Here is a 26480-nt window from a genome sequence, read left to right on the forward strand (position 1 = left end):
CATTTTTTTCATAGATATGTAGATTTATTGGAGACTTAAACGTATATTTAAATATTTTGTTGCGAGGTTTTGTGTATACGTGCGGTGAACTTTGTTTGAAGGGACACTTTTCTGCCCTTTAGCAAGCTTTATCTTCGCATTTGTATATTCCATTGCTTATTCGGATTTTTAATGAGCAACGGCGAGTCAGATGAAAGTGAGCCTTCCCACCCCGCGCAATAATGGTTGGGTTCCTTATCTGCGAGACATGCGAGTAGCACACAGGTATTTACAAATGTGACACACAAGGGTGAGGATAAATGTTTTTTTGATGTTCTCATACACTGGGTTTAACATGGTTGCGTGACGTAATAGACGCTCCAGAAGTTGAGCAGCGTGGTGCCATGAGGGTTTTGACAGCTGAAGGTGTTTCCAAAAAAGAAATCAGTCGCCGTATGGCTGCCGTGTACGTTGAACATTTCATTTCTTTGGATACTGTGAAGGGTTGGAGGAAACGGTTGAAAGAAGGACGTGAAAGTTGCAAAGACGATCCAAGACCGGGCCAAAGCCATCGTACGACCGGTCACAGCTGCTCCTGCGCAATACATTGGAACAAAGGACAGCGTCATTCAGGTTTTTCCCTGGCCGTTGCATATGTACAAAAATGCAAACATGGTTCTTGAATAACAAACTTTCATTGAAATATTTATTTATCAACTAATTCATTTCACGGCCTTTACATTTTTGATATTGGCGGCATGGACTGCTATGCTAGTTTCGAACTGATATATAGTTGTAAAATTCGTGTGATATTTTCTTTACTTATTTAACAGACAAAACATGAAAGCATTCGTATCAGTTATTTCGGGTACAATTTTTGGGACATATGAGTACACTCTTTCATGAAAAAATAGATATTGTACTTGTTATGACAGTGTGTAGCGTTCTAGAATTTCTTTGCAGCATCTTTGGCAATGAGAATGCAGTTATTATTCATCTATATGATCCCTCGAGAAATCGTTTAAGAAGAAGCTTAAGCTCGGGCACAAATCCTACGCGGCCTATTTAAATACATGTAAAACGCAGAAACGCTTTTATCACATATTCCCTGGATCGCTGTTAATGCAGTTTGTTGCATTTGAGAGAGAAAGTTAAATTCTAGTCTCTGTTGGAAGCGAAATTTCGATTTAGGGCTTGAATTTTGTTTAAAATATTTTGAAAAATTTGAAAGATCGAAAAAAATAGAAGCACGACGTTTACAAAGAGCTCTGCATCAAGAACAGATATCGCGGTTCTGTAAACGGCATCTATTATAAAAGTCAAAGCGGGCAAATTTGGTATGTCAATTTGTATCTTGCCTGAACTGCTTACGTTGCGTACAAGGCTTCTGCAAAAGCTGCATTTCCATTATACTAAATTTTTTTGAGATTCATATGTAACACATCAATTTTTCCGCTCTAGATGAACTATTAGATGCAATTCACAGAATTGTGATATCGTTTTTCATTCTTGAGTTAGAGTTTTAAACTTTATAGTTCCGTTATCAGAAAATTTGTTATTTTGGCCAATTTTTAAGAAAGAATTAACAACATAACTAAAAAGTTCGAAATCAGCAGTCACTAGAATTTAAGTTTGTTCTTTTAAGTGCAACAACACTTGTCATATTTGGTGCAGTGGTTGCCTAGAAAAACGAATTATCCTGCTACATGTATTTATATAGGAGCACCCGAGCTAAAGCTTCCTCTTACGGAGGAGGCCAAGCGGCATGAGCCCCCCCCCCCCCCCCCCCCCCCGAACTATATTTCTGGAACCCAGGTTCGATTCCTGACTGGTGAGTATTTGGTCTCTTCTGCTTCTATGTTTCTAAACGGATATGCATTTCAATGTACATTCGCGGTTTAGGAAGAGATGCCCAGCCACATATATATGCTTTTTTTTGAGCTACAGTATAGGCTGCATGATTTATGGGCGACATAATAGCGAACCATTCCTGTTGTGAGCCGCTTGTGTTGTGAACACGCGACGGTTTGAGACAAACAAGAATGATCCGCTTGTTTGGTGAACCTCCCGAACAGTTGGCCGCTTACGTCATAGGCCACTTGTATTGTGAGCCACTTGCACGTTGGGATGCCTATTTTCGTCACGTATTGCGTGAGCCGTATATTACTTTGGCCTCTTGCAAGGCCGGCCGCCGACTTCGTGAGCCACCCAATCTGCCGGTTTATAAGTGGCTAAACTTTGATCTCGATTTCCGGTACATTTTTATACCATGTAAACTATCTGACGTTTTCTCACTACCCCAGCTAAAAGGGCCGGTTGAAAGGGCCGGTACAAGCGGAAAAAAATTGACCCCGAGTTCCGGTATATAACCTGTGTTTTATGCAGGACTTGACTAAGAGTGATAGTAGTTGGGCTCCCTTGCTTTCTTAAGGAATATTTTTCATCTCACGCCCTCCCCCCTATGTAGGGGACTTACGAGCAAATAAAGTTCACATTCTCGGCCTCTTCAGCCTACTACATTTATACCATTTTATCTACCTACCCTCTAAACTGTTGAACGCTAGTACGCAAGTAAATCATTCAGTTTCTGCAATTCACTTGCGGGAGTCGCCGATAACTACAGCCGTCAAGAAGATATTCCAGAGGATATAAACAAAGGAGCACGGGAACTCTAGCGAGCATTGAAGCGACACGATAAAAAGGTCATCAGTTTCTCGCGTCACCTTTTCCCTCTGGCATGTTCCTTCCTGTATATGCTCACTCTGGTCAACCTCCTGTCGCAACATGCAAGATAGCGACTGCAGCATCAGTGGAAGACTAGAAGGAAGAGGCAACATAGGCTTCTCTTTAAACAACTCTCGTTTTGAATGTTTTCAGACATGATGGTTATAGTGAAGAGGCACCTTCCTGTTTTTTTTTATTCTGAGCTGCGCTACAACACTATAAAAAAGCCATCAGCCAGGAGCCTCGCTTATGTCATTCTTCAGAGCAGAATTTATAAATAGCGCGAGGCACTACTGATGTACCGTTGATAAAATGCTGGTTTTAAGCATAACTGCCAACCCTCCCAAGCTTGTCGTAAAGGTAAAGAATTTCAGCTCGTTGTACGATTTTCCGAAAGTTTCGTAATGTTTTATGAAATATGGGTTCAGTTGGAGACAACGTTTCGAAGGTATACAAGCACATGCATAGGACAACGAAATTCCGATATTATCTACGTCGCCCTTTAGAGGCTGCACTAGGTAATTATAGATTAGAGCCACACTTGCCCGAAGGAAGTTGATTCCTAGAAAAACTTGAAGCAGTTGAGATAAACCAAAACAAAATCGCTGAAAAAGGAGTGTGATATCGTAATTATTTGTTTGTGAGTCTAAAGGTAGACCATCTTTTATAAAGTGCCTCATTTATTCCCTGCAAATAATTAACGTATACACTACGGGCAAACATTAGAGACCTTTAGCGTGTCCGGTATTCGGGCAAGCGCGGGCGGTTTTCCGGTTTAGCGGGGGCGTCAACGTGAGCGGCCAGATTGGTGGCGCCAGCTGGTGGCGCAAAGCTCAACCACACAAACACAGAGCTAATTACTATATTCTGCTTAGCTGCCGTCGTAAATTTTCGACAGTGGCGTAATCGTGTTCACAATTACGCCGCTGCCAAAAATTTGCACAGGTGGCGAAGCAGGATATGGTGAGTTACTGCAGTTTTAGCCATGCGTTTGTCTGGTTGAGCTCTACAACACCAGACGGCTTTACCGCGCACGTTTACGCCCCGACCATCCGGTAATCCGCCCAAACCGCTCCCGTTTACCGGAATAGCGTACAAGCTAAACGTCTCTATTACTAAAAATGCTGGCTTTTTCTAACGGGCTTGTGTGAACGTCTGTGACGGTTGGTGCAATTACTATTACTCTACACGCGTCAGCGTACTCACGACTAATTTCCTTCTATTCTTCCCTCCTCTCTCTCCCTGTCATCATTATTTTCCCCTTTCCTATTCCCCCAGTGTAGGGTAGACAACCGGAGGTTATACTGCTTAATGTGCCCTGCCTTCTGCTTTTCTCTTTCCTTTCCTGGCTTTCAACTTCCCTCCCTATCCCCTAACATGTTAGGTTCGCGGAGTTTTTCGAGTATTTGAGTACCAAAGCTGGGAACGGTAATGTTCCTGAGAGTAGATAGAAAACGTGGGGGTGTTCCGCAGAGCCGTATGCTTGAGGCTAAGTTCAAGTTTTGCTGTCGATCTCCACATATTGGCCTTCGTGCGAAAGGGTTGCTTTTTGCAAACAAATACGTATTATTAAACAGATCATGCATAACCCAAGAGGCATCACATTGTGGCATTTGTAACATGTAGTCCACGCTAGTTGTCCCCTTGAATTATTTGCAAAGGGTTTATTTCTTTTTTTCAAAAATTGCAGAAACTTACGGTATCATACCTTGAAGTTATATTTAACAGTATGCCCGCAACAGCTTGCTTTCTTAAGGTATATTTTTCCTCTTACGCCCTCCCCCCGATGTATGGGACTTACGAGCGAATAAAGCCAATGGGTTTCGTGATTGCGTCGGTTCACATTCTCGGCGTCCTCAACCTACCACCCCTCTACCATTCTATCTACCTACCCTCTGCAATGTTGCACGTTAGTACCCAAGTTATCGATTTAGTTTCAGCAATTCTCTTGCGTGGGTCACCGATAATTACAGCCGTCAAGAGGGTATTCTAGAGGACATGAACAAAGGAGCACGGGAACTCTAGCGAGCATTGAAGCGACACGATGAAAATGTCATCTATTTCTAGCGTGGCTTTTTCCATCTGGCATGTTATTTCCTATATATGCTCGCCTTGCACAACCTACTGTCGCAACATGCAAGATAGCGACTGCAGCATCAGCGCAGAACTCGAAGGAAGAGCTAACAAAGGCTTCTCTTTAAAGAACTCTCTTTTTGAACGTTTTCAGACACAGTGGTTGTAGAGAAAAAGCCATAAGCCAGGAGCCTTGCTTGTGTCATTCTTTAGTGCAGAATTTATAAATAGCGCAAGGCACTAATGATCTACCCTTCATCAAATGCTGGCGATTTCGGACAGTCACCGGTCAACAGGTTTAAAGCATAACTGCCAACCTTTCCAAGCTTGTCGTAATACTGTCGAATTTCAACTACTTGTACGTTTCTCGGAATGTTGCGTAATGTTTTATGAAATATGGTATCAGTTTGAGACACCGTTTTGAAGGTGTACAAGCACTTGCATACGACAACGGAATTCTGATACTATTTGCGGAGTCCCTTAGAAGCCGCACTCGGTAATTATATATTAGAGCCATACTGGCCTCAACCAAGTTCCTTCCGAGAACATATTGAAGCAGGAGAGACCAACGAAAACAAAATCACTGAAGGAGTGTAATATTAAAGTTATTTGTTTCTCTCTTTAAAGGTATATCATTTTTATAAAGTGGCTCATTTATTCCCTGGAAATAATAGACGTCTGCACTACGAGCAACCATTACTAAATATGGCGGCTTTTTCTCACGGGCTTGTGTGAGCGTCTATAGCTATACTCGACACCCGGACGTTATTCTGGTTAACCTCCTTGCCTTCTGCTTTTCTCTTTCCTTTCCTGGCTTTCAACTTCCCTCCCTATCCCCACATATAAGGTTCGCGGAGTTTTTCGAGTATTTGAGTTCCAAACTGGCAACTAAGGTTAACGGTATTTGTTCTCTGGGAGCAGTTAGAAAACGTGGGTGTGTTCCGCAGAGCCAAATGCTTGAGGCTAAGCTCAAGTCTTGCTGTCGATCTCCACATATTGGCCTTCGTGCGAAAGTGTTGCTTTTCGCTAACAAATACGTATTCCTGAACAGATCATGCATAACCCAAGAGGCATCACATTGTAGCCTTTTCCGTTCTAGTGCTCTAAATGCAATAAATGTTCACATCGCACATGTCAGGTCCAACGTCTCATAGATGTAGCACTGGCTTTCAATGCAAGTTAGTATTCATAATATACATGATTAAAGAGCACAGGTTTAAGATAAAGCCTGATTTATCGCTTAAATTGTTCACATGCTACATATATTTCATTATTTTTCTCCCATAAATGCACCTAATTAAAGAATAAACTGAGACGCTTGATTTCACAAAAAAAGAAAAGAAAGTAAGCAAGATGAAAATAATCTGGCGTTCCTGCTTATATTCTAAATCGCGTTTTATTTTTCTAGCTTGTCTTTTTTCATTTCGCGAGAAAAAATTTTTAGCACTCCGCGACAGTGTCAGCAAGTCGAAGAATGTAAGGACAAAGAACAGCGAGAAATGAGTGACTACGGAAATACGAGAACCTATTAGACTTCATGGCATATATTCATAACATATAGGATAAACATTTTTGACGTCACGTGCCTAGAAAGTTCAAATCAAGGTAGCACAAACGAATAAATTGGTTCATTCCTTGCACATTGAACAGCACGCAACTGTACAGCACATTATCGTTTGTGATGTGTGGCAGGAGAACACTGATGATGCCTTGCCATCGGCGCATCAGAAGGGCAGGAGAAGGCTTTTGCAAAGTCATCCACATACATTAACGGTCCATTAATGGAATAGACGTCTTCTCGCGATGACCTCTTTGGGCAACGCGTATAGGTTGCCAAAATATAGAAGAGCTGGCTGTGCGAAAGGCGCAGCAAGCTCCACGCCGGCCTTACGCTGAACCAAGCCGGCCTCCTAAATGCCTTCAGGACTGATGAGAGGCCGAGCGCAGTGATAAAAGCAGTCCTTTTACGTATGTTGTGTGCAGTGTCGATGCCGTAGAACGTGTGGTAGCACTGCCTAAGTCGCAACATATTTGCCGATGTCCCCGACGTCCACGGAATGCGATAAAACAACTTGAACCAAAGGGCCTCTGCTAGTGTACGGCCAAGCGCTGCCATGTTTAGTAGGTGAACGTTTTCCGTGCCCCCGTGGATAGAAGTGTAGATTTCGGCGGGTAGGTAGATTCGGCTACGGCCAATGAGGATCAGCGACCTGTAGTAATCCAGGTCCTCTTTGCCTACGAATTTAAGGAGATCCTTCTCAGCCTGGAAGTTGTACTCGCGGCCATGTAGCACATTCTCAAAGAAATCCCGCGATGGCTTGGGAATCAGAGTTGTACTGCGAACAATTTCGGCAGGAGTGTGAAGCGTTAGGCTCTGGAAGAAGCTCTCGAGAAGTTTGATGTCGTCTGCTTCTTGAAAGAGGCCGCTCGCATGGCACTCTGCTCTCACGGCGTCTTGTACCGCGGCAAAAGTGGCGCGAGCGTGGGCGTCCTTTTCGGTGCTCGTGAGTAAGTCCACATTGAAGGAGTGCGAGAGGTGCCACACTTTCTCCAGACTTCTTTCGCAGGTCTTGAGCCAAGATTGCGGTGTGGCATCAAAAGAAGCGTGGAATTCAGCGTTGATACTCATGACGCTGTGCCAGAGGAAGTAAGAGGCTATGACACCTTGTTCAATATCGGTGTTTCGTAGAGTGGAGAGGATGTGATGCATTCTTCCAAGACGGTCTGCACCGTAAGCTGTGAATAACTGAGCCTTGCTTAGCGGGTAACCGATCGAGTCCATTCCTTCCTCGAGGTCTTCAATGCGCCACACTTCTTTATTGAACTTGCTGCGGTTGGCCGCTGTGTAACTTGTGGGTTCTATTTCGGTGGTATAGGTCTGGCTGCATATGATGGCTGTGAATTCAAAAGCACTATTGATATTCATGCTTACGTTCAGGCCGAATTTGAGAGCGACTACAGAAGCAGTCACTATTTTCCTCGTCAACATGTTATCAGTGCAAATTGCTTTATAGCTAATGGTAAGTTCATCAAATTCGGGGTCATATAACACATACAATGCTGTGGTGATTCGGTACTTGGCTGTTACTGTCGTGGCGTACACAAATGCTTTCTTGCTGTCCATCCTGTTTAGTAGACTCCTGTCCTTACGAACCAGGGTCTCCGCTATGTCGGAGACGAAGTCATCGATTTTTGCCATCTCCTTAACGCAAGACCTGAAGTACTGAACGAGGAAATCTCCTGCTCGGCTGCGCTTGACGTCGTTTGGCATTGCCCCGGTAATCACGATGCTGTCGAGCTCGCTTTGCGCACTGGTATCCTGCCATGTTCGAAGTTTGATGACGTTGGAGCAAACGTACGCGAAGAAATCGTAGCATAGGTCGACACTGACGTTCACGTACCGCAAAGTCTGCTTCGCTTCTTTCGGGCAACAAAACGGCTGTTCGTGTTCGTCGATGGGTTTGCCTCGCCGGCGCTGCCATGTGCCCAGGTAGACGCTCACCAATATCACCATTGCGACGAAGACGAGCAGTGCAGCGGCAAAGGCGCAGAAGATGGAGCATTGCCATCTCCCGGCGTCCCTGGATGCCTCGTTTATGACGAGAGCAGTGTGGGGCCTCGCAGAATTCGAGTCCATGGAGGCTGGTAGGCGGAGCTCCTGAGATTCTTCTTCTCCTTCTTCCTTTAAATTGTGCGCGTAAGGACAAGGGGTGGATTCCCAAGGTTCTTAGTGGAAACATAAATTTCTTGCTTCCTGTCAATTTATTGATCTGTACTATTAATATTTAATAGTAAACATAAATTATTTTCTGTTTCCGTTTCTTGAATAGTGGTCATGTCAATCAAGACGAAGAGACTTCATTATGAAAATAATGCAGTTCAGTGTTAACTATGATGAGAATGTAGTTAATATTAGAGTCTGGAAGTCGCAATGACCTAGTCATGTACTATCAGCGTGAAATCAAACATGGCCCATGAATAAGTGAAGGTATGGTGCACGCCATTCAGTCATCACCATTGACACGCACGCACCCCCTGTTTGGTCGCACTGCGCACTCCCCATATAGTGAGATATTGTTACGGGTTAAAAACAGTCAGATGTGTATTTACAGAATATTTTTAAAGATTACATCAGCTGAAAAGGTGTTAGCCTGCGCGCGAAGCCGAGAACATCGTCTTCTTCCGACGATGATTAAAACATCTTGTTCGTCAGCGTGTCACATGACCCTCGGCGGCTAAAGCACCGGCTCGGTGCTGGTTAGGAGGCGGTCGAGTGATACAACTTAAGAAGCGCGACGTGGACCACGTCGGAGCGATGCGGAGCCACGGTTGGGGCGATTTCGTACGTGACGTCAGTTACTTGACGCAAGACACGGTAAAGGCCGGAGTAGCGTGAAAGCAACTTCTCCGAGAGGTCAACGCGTCGCGATGGCGACCAAAGGAAAACCAGGGCGCCCAGTGTGTAATGCACGTCACGATGGCGGGCGTCATATAAGCGCCGCTGATTGTCTTGCGACTCCACAAGTCGACGTCGGGCAATATCACGTGCTTCTTGTGCTTTGAGGATGGCTTCACGGGCGTACTCGGATGTGGAATTCAGACTAGCAGGCAGAATGGTGTCGAAACGTAACGTATGGTCACGGCCAAACAAGAGGAAGAATGGAGAGAAGCCTGCGGTATCATGGCCAGACGAATTATAGGCGAAAGTAACCAACGGCAGCGCGACGTCCCAGTTGCGATGGTCATCGGAGACACACATGGACAGCATGTCAGAAAGGGTGCGGTTAAGGCGCTCGGTTAGACAGTTCGTTTGTGGATGGTAAGCAGTAGCAAGTTTATACTTAGTCGCACACGAGTGTAGAATGTCATTGACAACTTTCGAAAGAAAGTAGCGGCCTCGGTAGGTGAGGAGCTGTCGAGGGGCGCTGCGTAAATCCGTCTTGATAATGATCCCGCAACCTCCACCAAAAATGTCACGGGGTTAAAAACAGTCAGACGTGTATTTACAGAAGCCCAGAGCATCGCCTTCATACGAAGATAATTAAAACATCTTCTTCGTCAGCGTGTCGCAATATTTTTGCTTCTGTTCTTGGTCTTATATTTGGAATGGAGAAAATAAAAGAAATCAGAAGAGAAAATATTGCAGTATATGACGAGTATTGTCGCCGAAACCATAAGTGCCAACGGCGTCAAATGATACGCGAGAAGCGTTGAGCTTGCTGGCAGTTTGCACTGTCATAGAGATTCATTTGCCCACACGGTTTGCAGCTTGTGAACGAAATTCATTCTTTCAGTCGGCAAACTTGTGCAGTGCGGCCAAACCGGATGTGCGCGCCTGTAAATGCTGATAACTTGACGGCGTACAATATACCTTCACTTATGCTTGGACCAAGCGCTCCGCTGTTCGCATTTCATTTGGCGCTGATAGTACAACCTGACAAACTTCCTTTTGGGCTCGCATAAGGCTACTTGCCCCAAAACATAAAATGCCAATCACCGAGAGATGAAAGCCCATACGCGATAGAGGCTGCTCTAAGTTTCATGAATAGTGGTCATGCCAATCATGAGGAAGATGCTATGTTATTAAAATAACGCTTTTCAGTGTTATTCGTTATCAAAATCTGCGTACCCTGAGGGTCTCCAAGTTGAAAAGACGTAGTCTTATAATATCTTACGTAACTACTTTCGGGCTCGGCCAAGGGTACCTGCCCCAAAATATGAAATGTTGATCACCGCGAAGGCCCATAACTGGTAGAGGCTTCTCTAAGTAGGTCTTCCTTGCGGAATTATACTTCCGTACTGTCGGAAAATAAGAAGAAAGGGTCCAATGATTCTTTATTCTCACATGATGCACAAAGGTTCGATGTTGCGAACCCACCCCTACCCATGTACACGATTAGTTGCAGTACTCGACATGCTAGTAGTGTGATGGAAACTTCGAATTACGGAGAGCGACAAGACCGGACATTCCGGGGGAACTCTAATTGTTCTTAATCCTGAGCAACAAACAGGGTGTCATTTTTTCTGACTAGGACCTGTTGTCGACTTCGAAATTTTGCTATTGCTAGCAGAGTAAGGCTGGATATCGAGAAACTGTGGTCACCAAGCGTTACCTTTGCCATGTGGTCTGCGATGTGGTCCACCATGTCCAAGTATCCACAACACCGAATATTTAACATGATGTGGGATAAAAAAGTGTTGCGATCCGTGCAACCGTGAAGTATTTGTACGTTCTAGCGATATAAGAAACGACAGGCAGTCTGCGAGCAATATTTGACCATGAATTCATCCACATAAATTGGAGTGTAATCGGGAAAAGGAATAGCAAACTCCATGATCGTGTTTGAGAGCAAATGCCTATTGCCTATTTCTCTTCTTTTAGTTAGGCGTCCGTGGACACAACATTATATGACGGAAAATCTTCCAGATGCTCATTCCAGAGCCCGATTAGTGTTTGTTTGCCTATGAATTTAGCATCCTTCGGAAAGACGTTATCAAGCTTACAAGTGTTACGTGTTTTTATTGAAGGGACGCATTGAACTGATCAAAGGATACCGTATATTTGTGCTAAAAGGCCTTGCGTAAGCACGACTTGGGGGAGCTTGTATTCTGGCCACATAGAATAAAAAAACATCGCGCCGGCTGTGCGAGATACACCGAGCAACTTGCCCTGGGGACGAGTTTGCATGCTCTAAAAAAGTGTTTACCGTCAGGAGCTGAAATTCTGACGCTAAATTTACCATGTTTGATTATAAATATAGCCCACAGTTCGCAACATGCTTAGGAACTCCAAGACACTGATTTAGGGCCTGTCTCTCTATCATAAAGAAAGGTTGCAGCTTGTACTTAGAGAGCCAGATATCACCACACATCCAAATTCTAGAACGGGTGTTACATAAGCACGACAAATGTCGAGTATTGCTACGCATACGAAACTTCCTGTTGCATTTTATCCTCATCAGGCCAAGATCGATTTCACGGTTTCTTTTATATCTTTCTTTTATTTTTTATCGAGGTTTTTTTATATGAGGACGCCAATCTTGGTCACGATCGTAAATAACTCCCTGGCACCTTATACTTTCTAGCTGCCGAATCGATTTATTCTTATACAAAAGGGATAAGGAAATGGATTGATACGTAAGGAAATAGAAGAAGGGCACTTTTGTTGCTGTTAAAGACCGGGAGCAAATTATCCAGCCAGACCACAAGAACATTTAAATATGCTTGCAACTTTTGGTAAAGCATGTAAATATCTTTAGAGAAAGCAAAAAATGCAATCTCATTCGCATAAACATAAACGGCGACAATCTGCATTATTAAAATATCATGTAGTATATTAAACAATAGTGAGGAGAGCACTGAATCCTGAGGTGTGGCCCCATTGTTCTTCTGCTTCTTTTTTCTCGCTTTGTACGAAAGTTCCTTCGAAGTCTTGATTGCACCTGTGAGAAACACGGCGCCACATTGCGATAGAAACGCGCAGAAATTTAGGAAGGAAACACTTTCCGTAAGTTCATTCTTCGTCGTCAGCTCGAACAACCACAGGCCCAGTTTTAAAGGCGTGTTTTTATTAGTGAGGTTCAACCACTTTCGCGTATCAGATACTCGTCCATCCTCTTTCGCGAGCTCATTCTGGAGATAGCGCAGCATGAAATAGTGGTCCGACATTGTGTCATTGTGTATGTGGCTCCGGGACTATTGCTCGCCGTAATTTTTTCACACACAAAGGCACCAACGCACACGCACACCCACACAAACACCGTATAGATAAATGTACATATATATAGAGAGAGAGGAGAGAGAGAGGGAGAGACCTATATGAATACATAAATCATCATAAGTATAACAAATGAAGGCAAAACTCTCGCGATGGCAGTCGCTGGCAATAGAATATGTGTATGTCCAGTGCTACGGCGCACCGCACTTCGCAAGTTACGCTTATTTACCGTCTCTACTGGTCGTTCGGATACTTTCGTTGCTTTTGCGTTATGTGTCGTACTTTGGTATCAGACTGCTAGGCACTCGCTTGCCAAAGACGACCATGAGGCCGATGGCGTTGAAACGCTGGCATTACCATGATTGAAAGACTACAACATCCTTACTATAGAACAACGAACAAATGACATCAATGGGTCAGACGAGATGGCCTGACGACGATGGAATTGCATTACTGTTGTGATGACGATGGTAAAATGACAGCGTGAGGAAGACGGAATAGTGAATTAGATGTTGAATTTAGGATGATAATGATGGAGCGACCACGAAGGAATAGCAACGACTGTAGGACAATGGTGGGTGCATCACAACGACGGTAGATAACGCAACTCTGACGATGGCATTAGGGTAAGAATACAATGCGATGACGATGAGTGTATGAATAGAATGGGGAAACGATCACTGTATCATGAAGCCTTTGTGACGACAATGGCACGATGGCGTGATGATGACGGCATGACCAGAGTCAGATGACGGAGCTGGAGTGATGCGGATGGCACCACCCCGATGTGGTGACGATGATGATAGCACAACAGATGCTTGTCAACGGCAGCTTAAACACGAGTGAGCGATCAAACCTAAATGCGTAAGAAGGATTGACGTCAATGGAACGACGAAGGTGGTATGAAGACGATGGCTGCTCTAAAATGGGATGATGTTCCTGAAATGGTGATCATAGAAAAACGAGACCTTATGACGATGGGATAATCACCTTGGTACGACGACGGCTGTGTGAAAACATGGCGTTACGATGTCGGCATGATGAAAGTCAGATGAGGAATTTTGTATGACGACGATGGAAGAACCACGACAGCATCACGCCGATATTTTGACAACGAATGCTTGGCGGCGATTGTATAGTGACAACACTTGACGATGATGGCTTGACAACAGTATGAGGAGAATGGGATGACAATGAGCGTCGGACGAGAACTGCTGGACGTCGACAGTTTCACGAAACCTATATGGCGAAGTTGGCGTGATGACGATGGCATAACGAGTGTTGCGTGACTAAGCTCTAGTGACGGCGATGGAACGACCGCCACAGGGTCAGGACAACGGCGTGGCAATGAATGTATGGCGACTGTATGAAGACCACACCACGACGAGGGTGGGATGTCAAAGCCAGAATGAGACGAGTATTGACGAATGACGATGGCATCATGAGCGTGATCACACTCTTCAACCTATTGACAACTTGGGTGCTTGGAGCAGCATAGGAAATGTTCCGACAACGGTAAGACGACCGTCAGATCAGCATCTGGAATGACTATAATGTAATGATAACGAGCACTGCAGGGGCAGAATTGAACATCCTTAACAATTTCCCTGATGCAAACTAGCGCTGCAAATGAGTCATTCGTTTCCCGAATGCCGACGGAGTCCCGTCAAGCTTAGCGGATGCAGCACCGGTGTGGGATGTGTGCAACAACACTGGCAGCTCTCTTCATCGCGCCAGCGTTGCTGTACGCTTCGTAAATGGAAGGGCGATCTTACTTCGATCCAGCAGGAGCTGCCTTATGACATCCCTTTATCCGCTTATCCAGGCTGAAAAATTTCGTCCAATGTTACTTCAGCTTCCGCACGCAACTCTTATTTTGAAATAGCCTAAGCGGTGTGGTTTGAAAAAATTGGAGGACGCTTAAAGGGAAGGTGAAGAGTCCGTCGAATTCAATAGGAAGCTCATATACGGATGCGGGAACCCTATAAATCATGCACGTAAAATTTTGGGTGATATTTTTCACTTAGGAACGACGTCATCGCCGGCTAAGAAAATTGGAGGACGCTTAAGCTTCGCCTTCAAGAGTGGAACGCAAAAGCGTTCCCGTCGACCCGCCAAGGGGTGTAAAGGCGGAACCGCATGGCGCGATTTCAGGCGCGATTGACGCGCGGATGGTGGGACGCGCGCGTCATATTGACGCGTGCCCAGCATGATCCGCCATGAAATCGCGCCGCCGCGTGCTGCTGCTTGGAGTAGAAAAAAACGCGTCGCGCGGCGCGTCCACCAATCAGAGTTCAGGTATGTCACGTGGCATTTGGTCACGTGGCATTTTGGTTCTTTTTTTGCCACCAGATGGCCTTGCTCTCTGCGCATCTCGACGGAACCTCCTCGGCGGAACTTTTTTTTTTTTTCTCGGCAGAACTGGCGCGCGCGTCAAGGAAAACGTGCTACCGTGATTTCGTTCGCGCATCGTGTTCACCTAAAATGAACAAAGCAACCTTCAACGAGGCCCTAATTACTAAAGTGGAGAAGCGTCGCGTCTCATCGCTAATACTGGCAAGACAATTTGCTAATAATATTTCCAGTGTATGGTGTTAGCTCTCTTCTCAACCAAGCAGGCCGCACCCACATGTTCCTCCTGACCCGCATTTTTACTTGCTTCAGTATCAGCATCCCCCTTAATAGTAGCAATCGCCTCTTCTGCTCGGTAGTAAGCGGCCCACCCTCCTTTTTATATGTGAAGTTGTAAACAAGCAGCGGCTTCTCAGCATGCGGAAGGTACATAGTCGCAGTTTCGCACACAATATTGCTGCTTGAAATTAAGCTTGATAAATACACTTCGGATAGAAATGTCGCTGTCTAGTTACACTCAGATTATTTTTATTGTAGTGCTCTGTAAGTTTAAGGGCATATTATATATGCGGTAACAGAGACAATACATGTCTTTGAGAGTTATGTTGTCTGGCAACCCGGAAAACGCGGCGCGAGAGCGCCGCTCCTTTTTTTCGTACGGGTGCTCGCGCGTCGGCGGCAACGCGGGCGTTTGCCGCCCGTCGCGTTTTTCGCTCGCGAAAAACGCGCCATGCGGTTCCAGCTTAAGACGATGCGCTACGATGCAGCGATCACTTACGAGGCGCCCCGCATCGGCGTTGCACCCACCAATCACGCGGTGAGCGTCGAGCAACGCAGCGTTCGGCGCGGCAACGAAACGTGCGCCTGAGCAAGCGGAACGAACCAAAGAACTCGGTGTCTCGGAGGGGGAAACGATCTACGCCAGCCAAACGTCGTGATCGGCACGGGCAGAGAGATAGATAGATAGTGATGTAAAGAAAGGGAGAACGCTTGATTCTGCAGCCCGTGAGGGAGCACGGCGTAGCGTGGTCAGGGCAGAGAGAGTCGGGGCCGCGACGCGACTTGGACCGGTCCCCGCACAGCCCCAATTCGCGTGTGGCGCGCCACCTGTCGGGGCAGCGCCGTACCTTGAGAGGAGGGGGTCTTCTGTGTTTGCCGCTAGATGGCTCTGCGTGTGCGGAAAGCGCGGAAGAAATGTAGCGGAAACGTACTTCGCTACGCGTTTAACTGCGACTTCTGTTATTTACATGCTCATAACAGCCAACGCCGCCGACGACACCGGCTTTTCTGCGACACGAGCTCCTTAACGCAGTTGCGTTAAAACCTATTTTCTCTTAGCGATATCTGGGTGAGCAGATTCTGCGCCCTGGCATAAATTCTCCCTAGCCCCACAAAGTACCTACGAGGATCTAGGACGCACGCCGTGGCACTTGGGGGATAAAGTACCTAGAAACATGCTACACGCGAACGGCGCATGGTGGCGCAGCGGTTGAGCACTGGGCTTGGGCTCAAATGCGAAGACACGGCCCGGAAGCGTGCCCTCTCCTGTGGCACCTCGGGAAAGTGGTGTCGGGCGAGGGATGAGAGGGGCGTTCTTCTGCGGCTGCCAAGTTGTCTCGATGTCCACCTCGCCTGCCGCTCAGTATAGAGTGAAAACAATAGAGAGGTTTAGCTTGTCCACTATTCGGGTAAACACTGGCTGACTGAACGTCGTGGCGGAAGTGTAGGAGGAGGAGGAAACAACTTTATTAAATAGAAGGGGGAGCGAGGTCATGCAGGGAGGCAAGCCGGGGCCCAGGGGGCCGCGGCTGTCGCCGTCCATTCCGCCAGCCTGGCGCCCTAGCACAAAACCATTCCAATACGTCTTTATTCCAATTTCCTGACGTCAAATTTGCGTAACCACCGACGCAAGCATCGGGCGATCACCCGCAGGGTTGTTTGAACAGACCAATCAAACGCACTCCTCGTTCATATGAGGTCATTGTTGTTAGCTTGAAAAACGAATAACATCGCCTGCACTGAGCAGCTTGTCTTATATAAATGGCTCACAGGAGGCGAGTTGCACGCTCGAGTGGAGAGGGATTCGATGGGGCCGAGCCAGTGAACTGAAAATCGATAACCGGATGAAGAGGGCGGTGCGGGCATGTACGATTGGTCCGCTTTCCGTTACTCAGCTTGCGGTGGCTGAGTGACGGAAGCTTCAGAATACCGCTAAAACCGATGCTCAGCAAAGAGTAGGCACAACGAGGTCGTAAACGTGCCGAAAGTGCTCGATAACGTCACACCACCACGCAAAAAGTTTTATTATACGCAAGTAAGCCCACGCTCTCCGGCATGTGCGAGTAGTCAGTAGCAGAGCGATCGGCGGCAGCCATATTTTATTCCTTTGTGAACGGGGCAGCCTGCGTCTATTCCGATGAAAATTCAGTTTTGTTCGGCATATAAATGCACCTTCAACGCGTACACTTTGACGTGGTGAGTTTTTGCGGTTTGGTGACGTCGAGTGACAGGCAGGTGAAGTGGGTGCAACCCGAAAACTTTTGACCAATAGCTGAGGGCTAATGGCGAAAAGGCGTCAAATCAGAACTAAATTTTTTTTCTTTTGTTCGGTCAAATCATGCATAATCAGTGTGTACACGTCATATCAGATGGGGAGCTATCGCGGTTTCCGTGACATTGGGCGACAGTTAGCTGACGTGGGGGTGGTCCAAAAAACGTTTTTGAGCCATCGCGGAGGGCTGACTGTCGAATTACAATAAAAAATTTTGGAACAGATTCATGTTATAGCGCACCTGGACTGTGATTTTCGGTCGACACTTCTCAATGTTTTCTCCCGTTCCTCAGGTGAGGGGGCTAGCCGCAGGAGCTCTTTTGTGGGGTGTGTGGTGGTCGCACCCACATAGAATGTGATCCTGTCCAGCCTTTGCTAAGCCGCAAAACCTACATGTAGAGACGCTGTCATCCTTCACGATGGCCGGTAGTCTCCTGGGGCTGAGCAAACGGCGCGTTTGAGGTCGGCGCAGGACCACGACCTGTTTATTTACGCCGCCGCATGGAGGCGTGCAAATCTCTCGTTCCTCTCTTTGCCGACGGAGGCGATCTCCGTAAGTTAGTGACAGTTTTTCAGGGTTTTCCGGAGGATGCTGCCCCTCGGCCCGGTTAGGAGTTGCGCGTGCTTTGATGTGGGCAGCTTCGTTGTCGGTGCTTTCCTCGTGGCTAGGGAGCAAGAGAAGCCTAATGCTTATCTCCACCCTCTGTAGTTTCTCTGCCGCGGTTTGTTTCCCTTGGCCCGATATGAAGCTTTTGACCTGAAAACAACGCAGGCAATCAAAACTACGCTGCAAATGGTAGTCAGTAAAGAAGTAGTGCCCCAGGTCGCCACTATCAGAGTACTGGGGCTCTTCCTATAGGAAAAGAACTTGTGCAAAGAAATTATGAGGAGACTGGCGAGCATCTCTCGCCAGATAATCGGGCTGCTGCGACGCATTACTGTCCGCAAGTTTGGACTCCAAGAGAAAGAGGCATACAGGCTAATCCAGGCTTAATTCATCTGCAGGATAGCATACACATGTCCTTTCCTTCAACTAGGAAAGATCGACATCGCAAAGATCGATACTTTACTGCGTTCAGTCTACAGAGTACCCAGCGGACTTCATACATGGGCAAGCAATGAAAGACTGATGCAATTAGGACTCCATAACACCTTCACAGAAATCGTGGAAGCGCAGAGAGCGGTGCAGTGGTGGAGGATGTCATGCACACAGCAAGGGCATGAGACCTTACAATTCCCGAATCTCCCCCCCCCCACCCCCCCCACACACAGGAACCACCAATAGAGTGAAAATTCCGAAAGACATTAGGAGCAAACTGGTCATTCTACCACTCCCAAAGAACATGGGAGAACACAACAAGGGATGCCGACGCGCTCGAGCGGAATCCCTTAAAGACTAGCAGACAAACCGGCCGCGTATGTGGACGCTTCGCCTTACGGGAACGGCACATATGCGATAGCGGCTCTGGACAGAACGCGGCGGATCCTCCGAACCGAGGAAATCGTAGCGAGGTCTACAATAGAAGCGAAAGAGGCCGTCATTACTAGTGCAACAGCAGTCGCAGGGATGCTCTTCATAGTATTGGACTCAATGTCAGGGCGGAGGTGTAAACGTGAGCGGCCTGCATGGTGCAGCCACCTGGTGGCGCAGAGATCAAGCAGACAAAAAGAGCTAATACTGCAGTAACCAAGTGCATTTTACTTTGCTGGGGCCGTAAATGTTTGTGTAGCAACAATTACGCCAGTGCCGAAAATTTGCACCAGCAGCGAAATAGAATACACTTGGTAGAATGCCGGACAGGCTGAACCTCTCTATTGTGGCGTCAACTATACTCCATTTGAGACATCGGGTGCAACGCTGTGGAAGCTACGCAAGTACTTCGGTCGCGAAAATTGATCACTCCGCCCATTGTGTGACTGCTTCGCTACGCACCAATGGCTTTTCCTCGCGCGAGCACGCACGCAGAGCGGCCGCGATGGGCTGGAAATAAAAAACCCGAAAAGAAAGACAACGAAGCGGGATTTGATCTAAAACAAAGCATTTGCAGCTGTATACCACAGTTGCTTTCTTTCTAAGGATTTGTTTTTCATTCAATACTGAGCCTATGTAACGAACAGCAACGCAGAATTGCGGTAAAAATCATCGAACTATTTGCAAGTGCGAAGGCAGCCCCGGCAACAAGTATCTCTAGCTTCCACAGCGTCGCACCTAATGTATTAAATGGAGTATGCGGTTTTGGCCATCCAAATCGGGGACGCCGTAGTAGACGCCTTTAGCCGACGCCGTAAGGACTGTTAGGATTGGGGGCCAATCCGATCGCTCGTAACCCGTTGTCAAGATTAGAGTCCGGCCTGAATTAGAAGGTAGCTGGCCCATGCCGTTGTCCAACTTATCCACGCTGAGGGCATTGATGAAGGGAAGGACTGCTTCTCATCGAGAACGAGGAATATGGGTTTATTGAGAGTCTAGCAGTCTAGCATGACTGCGAGAGAAAGTACCTCAGCCTAACATGACTGCTTGAGAAAGTGTACTGAGCATCCGCACAACAGCGGTTTATAAACACTCGGTCCCGCCCTCGATCCCAAGGTGACGGAAACGTTCGTCCAGTCATCGTAAACAAGTCGCCTCTCTGCGGGACGGCTTACACACACACAATTCTTTGCGCGAGGTTCACGGTCCGGAGCCGACGTCAGACGGACTTAGTAGAACGCTGGGCTTACGTCAGGAAAGGTACCTTTTATTGCCCTAGCTGAACCCCGCAGCGCGGCCGGGTGCCCATTGTCTTGCGTCTTGTACGGCGCGTGGGAAGGAGCATCGAACTACGTTCGCGCGAGCACTCCCCCGCTCGCGGCAGCCCAGGGTAGCGGTGGCGGGCTCAGTAACAATAGTTGATGCGCCGATCGCAATCAGTCACAACGGCGACAAGGCTAGAGCGTAACGGTGGCGTTCCAAGAAAGTTGACGCCGCTGTCGCAACTGGCTGGCAAAACTTGCACCTCAGCTGGGCTGTTCTTAACAGGACGCGTTGCCGGTGCTCGTTGCCGGTGCTCATGTGACATGGCTAAAGTGTGCGCCCGCGCGGGCCTCATCTTCAAAGCGGTCTGGGACGTTTTCAGACTGCGCGTAGAGCCGGTAGCTTCGTATGCGCTGTGCTTTCGACGTTTCGTACGCGTTCAAGCGACAAATGCACGGACGTCAATTGGCTCGCGGCTGGAAAGCCACCATTTTCACAGACAGTTTCCGCTGTCATCGATCAAGATGTGTTCATGTTTACCTGTGCGCGCATGACAGCGTGATGGTTAATTTAGCTAAAACACGTTGACGGTCTAGTTGGTTAGAATTCAGGATAGAATGGGTAAGCACGACTGAACAACGGCGTCAAATAGAGCAGACACGCAAAGACAGCGTTGCCTCTGTATGCCTGTTTCTTTGCACGTCCTCGTTAAGTCACGCTTTATATTCTATCAGTGTTAATTTAGTTAGTAAGGGAATGTTTACAAGTTTATACAGCCGATAGACTACTATCCTTACTTCGTACAGCTATCTAGTAATTTGCTATCGCAATCGGTGCTTCGTCTTGTGGGTGGAACTGGGAAGTTTTCTGAAGAGTTCACCTACGCAGCAAATCAGGATCGCGCAAGTGCACAACCCATCAAGCCAACGATTGCATCATATCAAGAAGCGTATCTTGTCTTCCTCTTGTCGGACTTACATACTACATGCATATGTATATCTAGGAAGAAAGGTTCCCACAACGTCGATTGCTACGCGTCCTGCACTGAGTTACATGTTCCCCATCAGTCCGGGAACATGTACGCGGTCACGATATTATCGCGCTGGGGCTTTATACGGAGCATGAGGGCTACGGCGACGGCAGGAATGCGCCTGGAGTGTCCGTATAATTGCCATCGCAGTAATATAATAAGAGTATCAGGCAAATGAAGCGTCCCGCGGCTCGTAACTTTGTTCAAAAGAAGGAGTAACAAAATCGAACTTTTACCATGGGAGAATTCGCTACGCCGCAACAATGTCTCTTTTCTTTATTTTGTGGGGCAGGGCCACCGAAATGAAAAAAAAGCCCAAAGGAAAGCATGTTGGGCACAGTCGAACGCCTGCTTTGGGCGCATAATCAGGCTGCCGAAGGAATATCGCAGAAAATGTACTGCTTGATATCCTACACCGGCGCGATAGGACTTTCCGGAGAGGTTGCGCTGAAGCGAACGCGTTGCAATCCACCCAATTTTCACAGTGATGGCGTCGAGCGACCATTGTTTCTTTTTCTCGTCTGCTAGCCAGAAGGTGTCCAAAACTCTGCTAGGCGAGGGGCAACACGACAAAAACGCATGCGCTCTGATTGGCTCTTGCAGCCCGCGGTAGCGAGAACAAGAAAATTCAAGAGGCGAAATGTGTCCCCGCTATAAGAAGCCAAAATGAAATAAAAAAGAACGTAGTTACCTTTGCTGGCTTTACTGTCTTTACATGGCTGCTTTCGCGAAGGTGAAAAAAGTTTATTTTTTTCAACGACATGAAGGCACAAATAAAACACCACAACGCTTCGTCTCATCGGACCTAGCTGCATGCTTTGCGCGCACAAACTTCGGGCGATCCCTCAAATGAACGTCTCGTCTTCTCCGAAAGTGTGTTGACTTTGCTTGTCTCGTTGTATGTTCCGTTTTACGGCTTTAGAAAAGTGAATGCACCTTTGGCATCAAACATGGCTTATAACATGAATTCTACAATGTTCCGCAATTGGAAATCCAAAGCACGACTTTGGAAATGTCAACGCACCTTTTGCATCAAAAGTTTCAGAACTTCACGCCCATAAGGTATCAGAATTGAAATCCATGCCCTCCGTAGGTTCCGCCGCCACCGGGAGAGGCCGTGACGAGCCCTCTCGCCATCAAAATGCACTTGAAACTTTGTGCTTGGATGGGGCTTCTTGCGTTATGTGACTGCAGGTGCACGGCCATTGCCACGACACCTAGCCCGAGTTCGAACGCAATGTGTGGGGGGGTGGGGGGACGCTGAAGCCCCGTAAGCCCTCCCCCCCTATGGCTACGCCCCTAGACCAGCCGTCCCAATCCACTAAATCAGCTCTGCTGCAGAGGCATGACAGCCATGCGCTTTTCATAAGCACGCTGAGTGTTTTCATGCTCGGAAGCCTTCTGCATACCACAAGGGGATGCAAACAGAAGTCTGACCTGAACGGAGAGCAAACGCCAACATAAAGCAGCGTAATCCTTTCAATTCCCGAGTTAAAAAGGCCAACCGTTTTCCATCCACAATGGCTGGCATATGACGGATATGCGACACCTGCAGTGGTCGTGATGACACCATTGTTTCGAGACGCCTTGCAAGCACATTGCAAGCAGCACTGCTGTTTTTCAGCGTATTACTGAGAACATACAGTGAGACGTCTTTGCTTGATACGTTAATGGGCCCCGTTATTCGTAATGTCCGGGAAGGTTGGCATTACGAATTTCTTACACGGCACATAGCATCACAGCGGAAGTGTTAAATGTTTTTTGAATTATGGGGCGGTAAGTTCAAAAACAACAATTGGAATACGAGACACGCCGCTGTGGCGAATCTGTAGAGTACTCTTGACCCTTTGGTTTTCATTACGTGCACGTAAATCTAAGCAAACAAGCGTATTTGTATGGCGCCCCCGTCGAAATTCGGCTTCCGTAACCCCGATCGAAACCGCGACTTCGAGTAACAGCGTAGCCGCAAAGCTACCGCAGCGTGACCGAAAGCGTTGATCTGACATGCGGCTGCTTTCGAGGAGTCGCCTACACGCGAAGGTGTTTCAATTCGGCTTTTCCTTGCACGCCCTACGTTAGTTGTCCGCTTGAAATATTTGCGAAGTTTTTCTTTTTTTCAAAAATAGTAGAAACTTACGGAAATGTGGAAATCTGCCAACACCATTCTCATCCCCAAGCCAGGCAAGCCGCCCAGCCTCGATAACCTCCGCCCAATTTCGCTGACATCGTGCGTGGGGAAAGTTGCTGAGCACGCAATCCTAAACAGGCTTTCACGCTACCTGGAGGACCACGACATTTACCCACACAACATGATCGGCTTCAGGGTCGGACTCTCGACGCAGGACGCGATGAAGCTCATCAAGCATCGCATTGTTGACTGTAATACGCGGGACACGAGAGCCATACTAGGTCTAGATCTGGAAAAGGCATTTGATAACATTCTTCACTCGTGCGTTTTAAACACAATCTCAAGCCTAAACCTGGGGAAGCACTTTCATTCCTACACGAGATCTTTCCTGTCAGACAGAGAAGCCACCCTTAAGATCGGGGACCTGACTTCAGACATGATCAAGCTGGGGTCTAAGGGGACGCCACAAGGGTCAGTCATATCCCCAACCCTCTTTAACCTAGTCATGATCGGTCTATCCCGGACACTGTCTGCTATTGACGGTATCAATCATACCATATACGCAGGCGACGTTACCATCTGGTGTACGGGAGGTAGTGAAGGACAGGTAGAGACGGCCCTGCAAGAGGCGATTGATGCTACCGAGAGATATCTTGAGTCCACGGGCCTTCGGTGCTCACCGAACAAGTCGGAACTGCTACTTTATCGACCCAAGCGCAGAGGCCCGAAACCAAAGGGATGGAAGCCACTCGGCGAATGCGACATAAAACTGCGCACAAAAGACGGAGGATATATTCCGAGGGTGGATGCTATCCGGATTCTCGGCATGATGGTAGAGTCGAGTGGTTCAAACAACCAGACAGTGCTGCGACTCACTAAGAAGACGGACAATGCTATCAGACTAATCAGAAGAGTGGCCAACCGGCAGCAAGGCCTCGGAGAAGATAACCTCGTGAGATTGGTACATGCGTTCGTAATGTGTCATTTCACTTACGTCGCGGCCATGCACAACTGGCAAAGATCGGAGAGGGATAAGCTCAATGCATTATACAGGAAGGCAATCAAGAGAGCTCTCGGCCTCCCCATATACACTCCCACGGAACGCTTACTTCAGCTTGGCATGCATAACACGCTAGAGGAAATAGCGGAAGCACAGGAGAGGGCCCAGTTCATCAGGCTATCTACCACACAAGCTGGAAGACACACCTTACAGGAGCTGGGCGTTCCTTCCAGAGTAATCAAAACAAAGTTCCGCAGCATTCCTCGAGAGCAGCGGGACCGCATCACTGTCGCGCCGATCCCACGAAACGTCCATCCAGAACACAACGTGGGAAGACGTCGGGCGCGCGCGAAGGCTCTCCTGGAAAAGGCTCGTGAACGGGCTTCGCAGAACAGTTTCGTAGACGCAGCGTGCTACGCCGACGGACAGGCCTTCGCTGTAGTTAGCGTAAATCATGAAAGCCAAATAACGAACGCAATCTCGATTCGGACGACGTCCTCTGAAATCGCAGAGCAGGCTGCAATAGCGATGGCCTTATTGGACAACAAGAGGACATCAATCTACAGTGACTCGATAGCAGCTGTTAGGGCATTTGCCAAGGGAACCATATCCGAGCTGGCCCTTGGGACATTAGGAAGCAAAGAGATCACGCCACACACATTCATCTGGTTTCCAGCCCACATGGGACAGATCGAGGGTGCCCCGCCCAACCTCAATGAGTCTGCACACGGAGCTGCGCGAGGAATCATCAACCGCGTAGCTACCGGGCAGCGTGACGCCGGGGGTACTGACAATCGGGACTCTCCTTCCTCGTACACCGAAATTACTAAGCACTTTTACTTGGCTCGGAGGATCTACCCCCTCCCACATTGCAAACTCAATAGACCTCAGGCTTTGACACTAAGGCTTCTACAGACGGGGGCATACCCAAACCCCCTACTTCTTCACAAGATTTACCCCGAAATTCAGACGACAAAGGCATGTGCACTATGCAATGACTTAGCGAACTTACCTCACATGCTCTGGCGATGTCCCGCGTTACGCGGCGATGAAAGTAACACTTCTTCACGCTGGGATGCTGTCCTACACAGCCCCAACCTCGAAGAACAGTTATGGGCTGTCCAACGGGCCCGCGACGCAGCGGAGAGGCTCGGCCTCTCTGTCCCGACGTGGGAGCGGCCCGCTGGGCGCTAGGGCGCGCCCTAAAGGACCCTAATAAAGTTTTTCATCCATCCATCCATCCATACCTTGAAGTTATATTTAACAGTATGCTCGCACCGCTGTCGCTGCTTGTAGTAGGGCTCCCTTTCTTTCTTCAGGTATATTTTCCCTCTTACGCCCTCCTTCCAATGTATGGGGCTTACGAGCGAATAAAGCCAATGGTTTTCGTGATTGCGTCGGTTCACATTCTCGGCGCCCTCAACCTACCGCCTCTCAACCATTCTATCTACCTACCCTCTGCAATGTTGCACGTTAGTACCCAAGTGAACGATTCAGTTTCAGCAATTCTCTTGCGTAGGTAACCAATAACTACAGCCGACAAGAGGGTATTCTAGAGGAATAAGGAGCACGGGAACTCTAGCGAGCATTGAAGCGACGCAATGAAAATGTCATCCGTTTCTCGCGTGGCCTTTTCCCTCTGGCATGTTATTTCCTATATATATGCTCGCTCTGCACAACCTCCTGTCGCAACATGCAAGATAGCAACTGCAGCATCAGCGCAGAACTCGAAGGAAGGGTCAACAAAGGCTTCTCTTTAAAGAACTCTCTTTTTGAATGTTTTCAGACACGATGTTTGTAGAGAAAAAGCCATAAGCCAGGAGCCTCGCTTGTGTCATTCTTTAGTGCAGAATTTATAAATAGCTCGAGGCACTAGTGATCTACCGTTCATCAAATGCTTGCGATTTCAGTCAGTCACCGGTCAACAGGATTAAAGAATAACTGCCAACCTTTCCAAGCTTCTCGTAGAACTCGTTGTACGTTTTTCCGAATGTCACGTAATGTTTTATGAAACATGGGTTCAGTTGGAGACACCATTTTAAAGGTGTACATGCACAAGCATACGACAACGGAATTCTGATACTATCTGCGTCGCCCGTTAGAGGCCGCAATACGCAATTATACATTGGAGCCATACTTCAAGAACATGTTGGAGCTGGTGAGATCAACCAAAACAAAATCGCTGAAAAAGG

The sequence above is a fragment of the Dermacentor andersoni genome, chromosome 10 (assembly GCF_023375885.2).
Source record: "Dermacentor andersoni chromosome 10, qqDerAnde1_hic_scaffold, whole genome shotgun sequence".
In the NCBI taxonomy this organism is placed as follows: Eukaryota; Metazoa; Arthropoda; class Arachnida; order Ixodida; family Ixodidae; genus Dermacentor; species Dermacentor andersoni.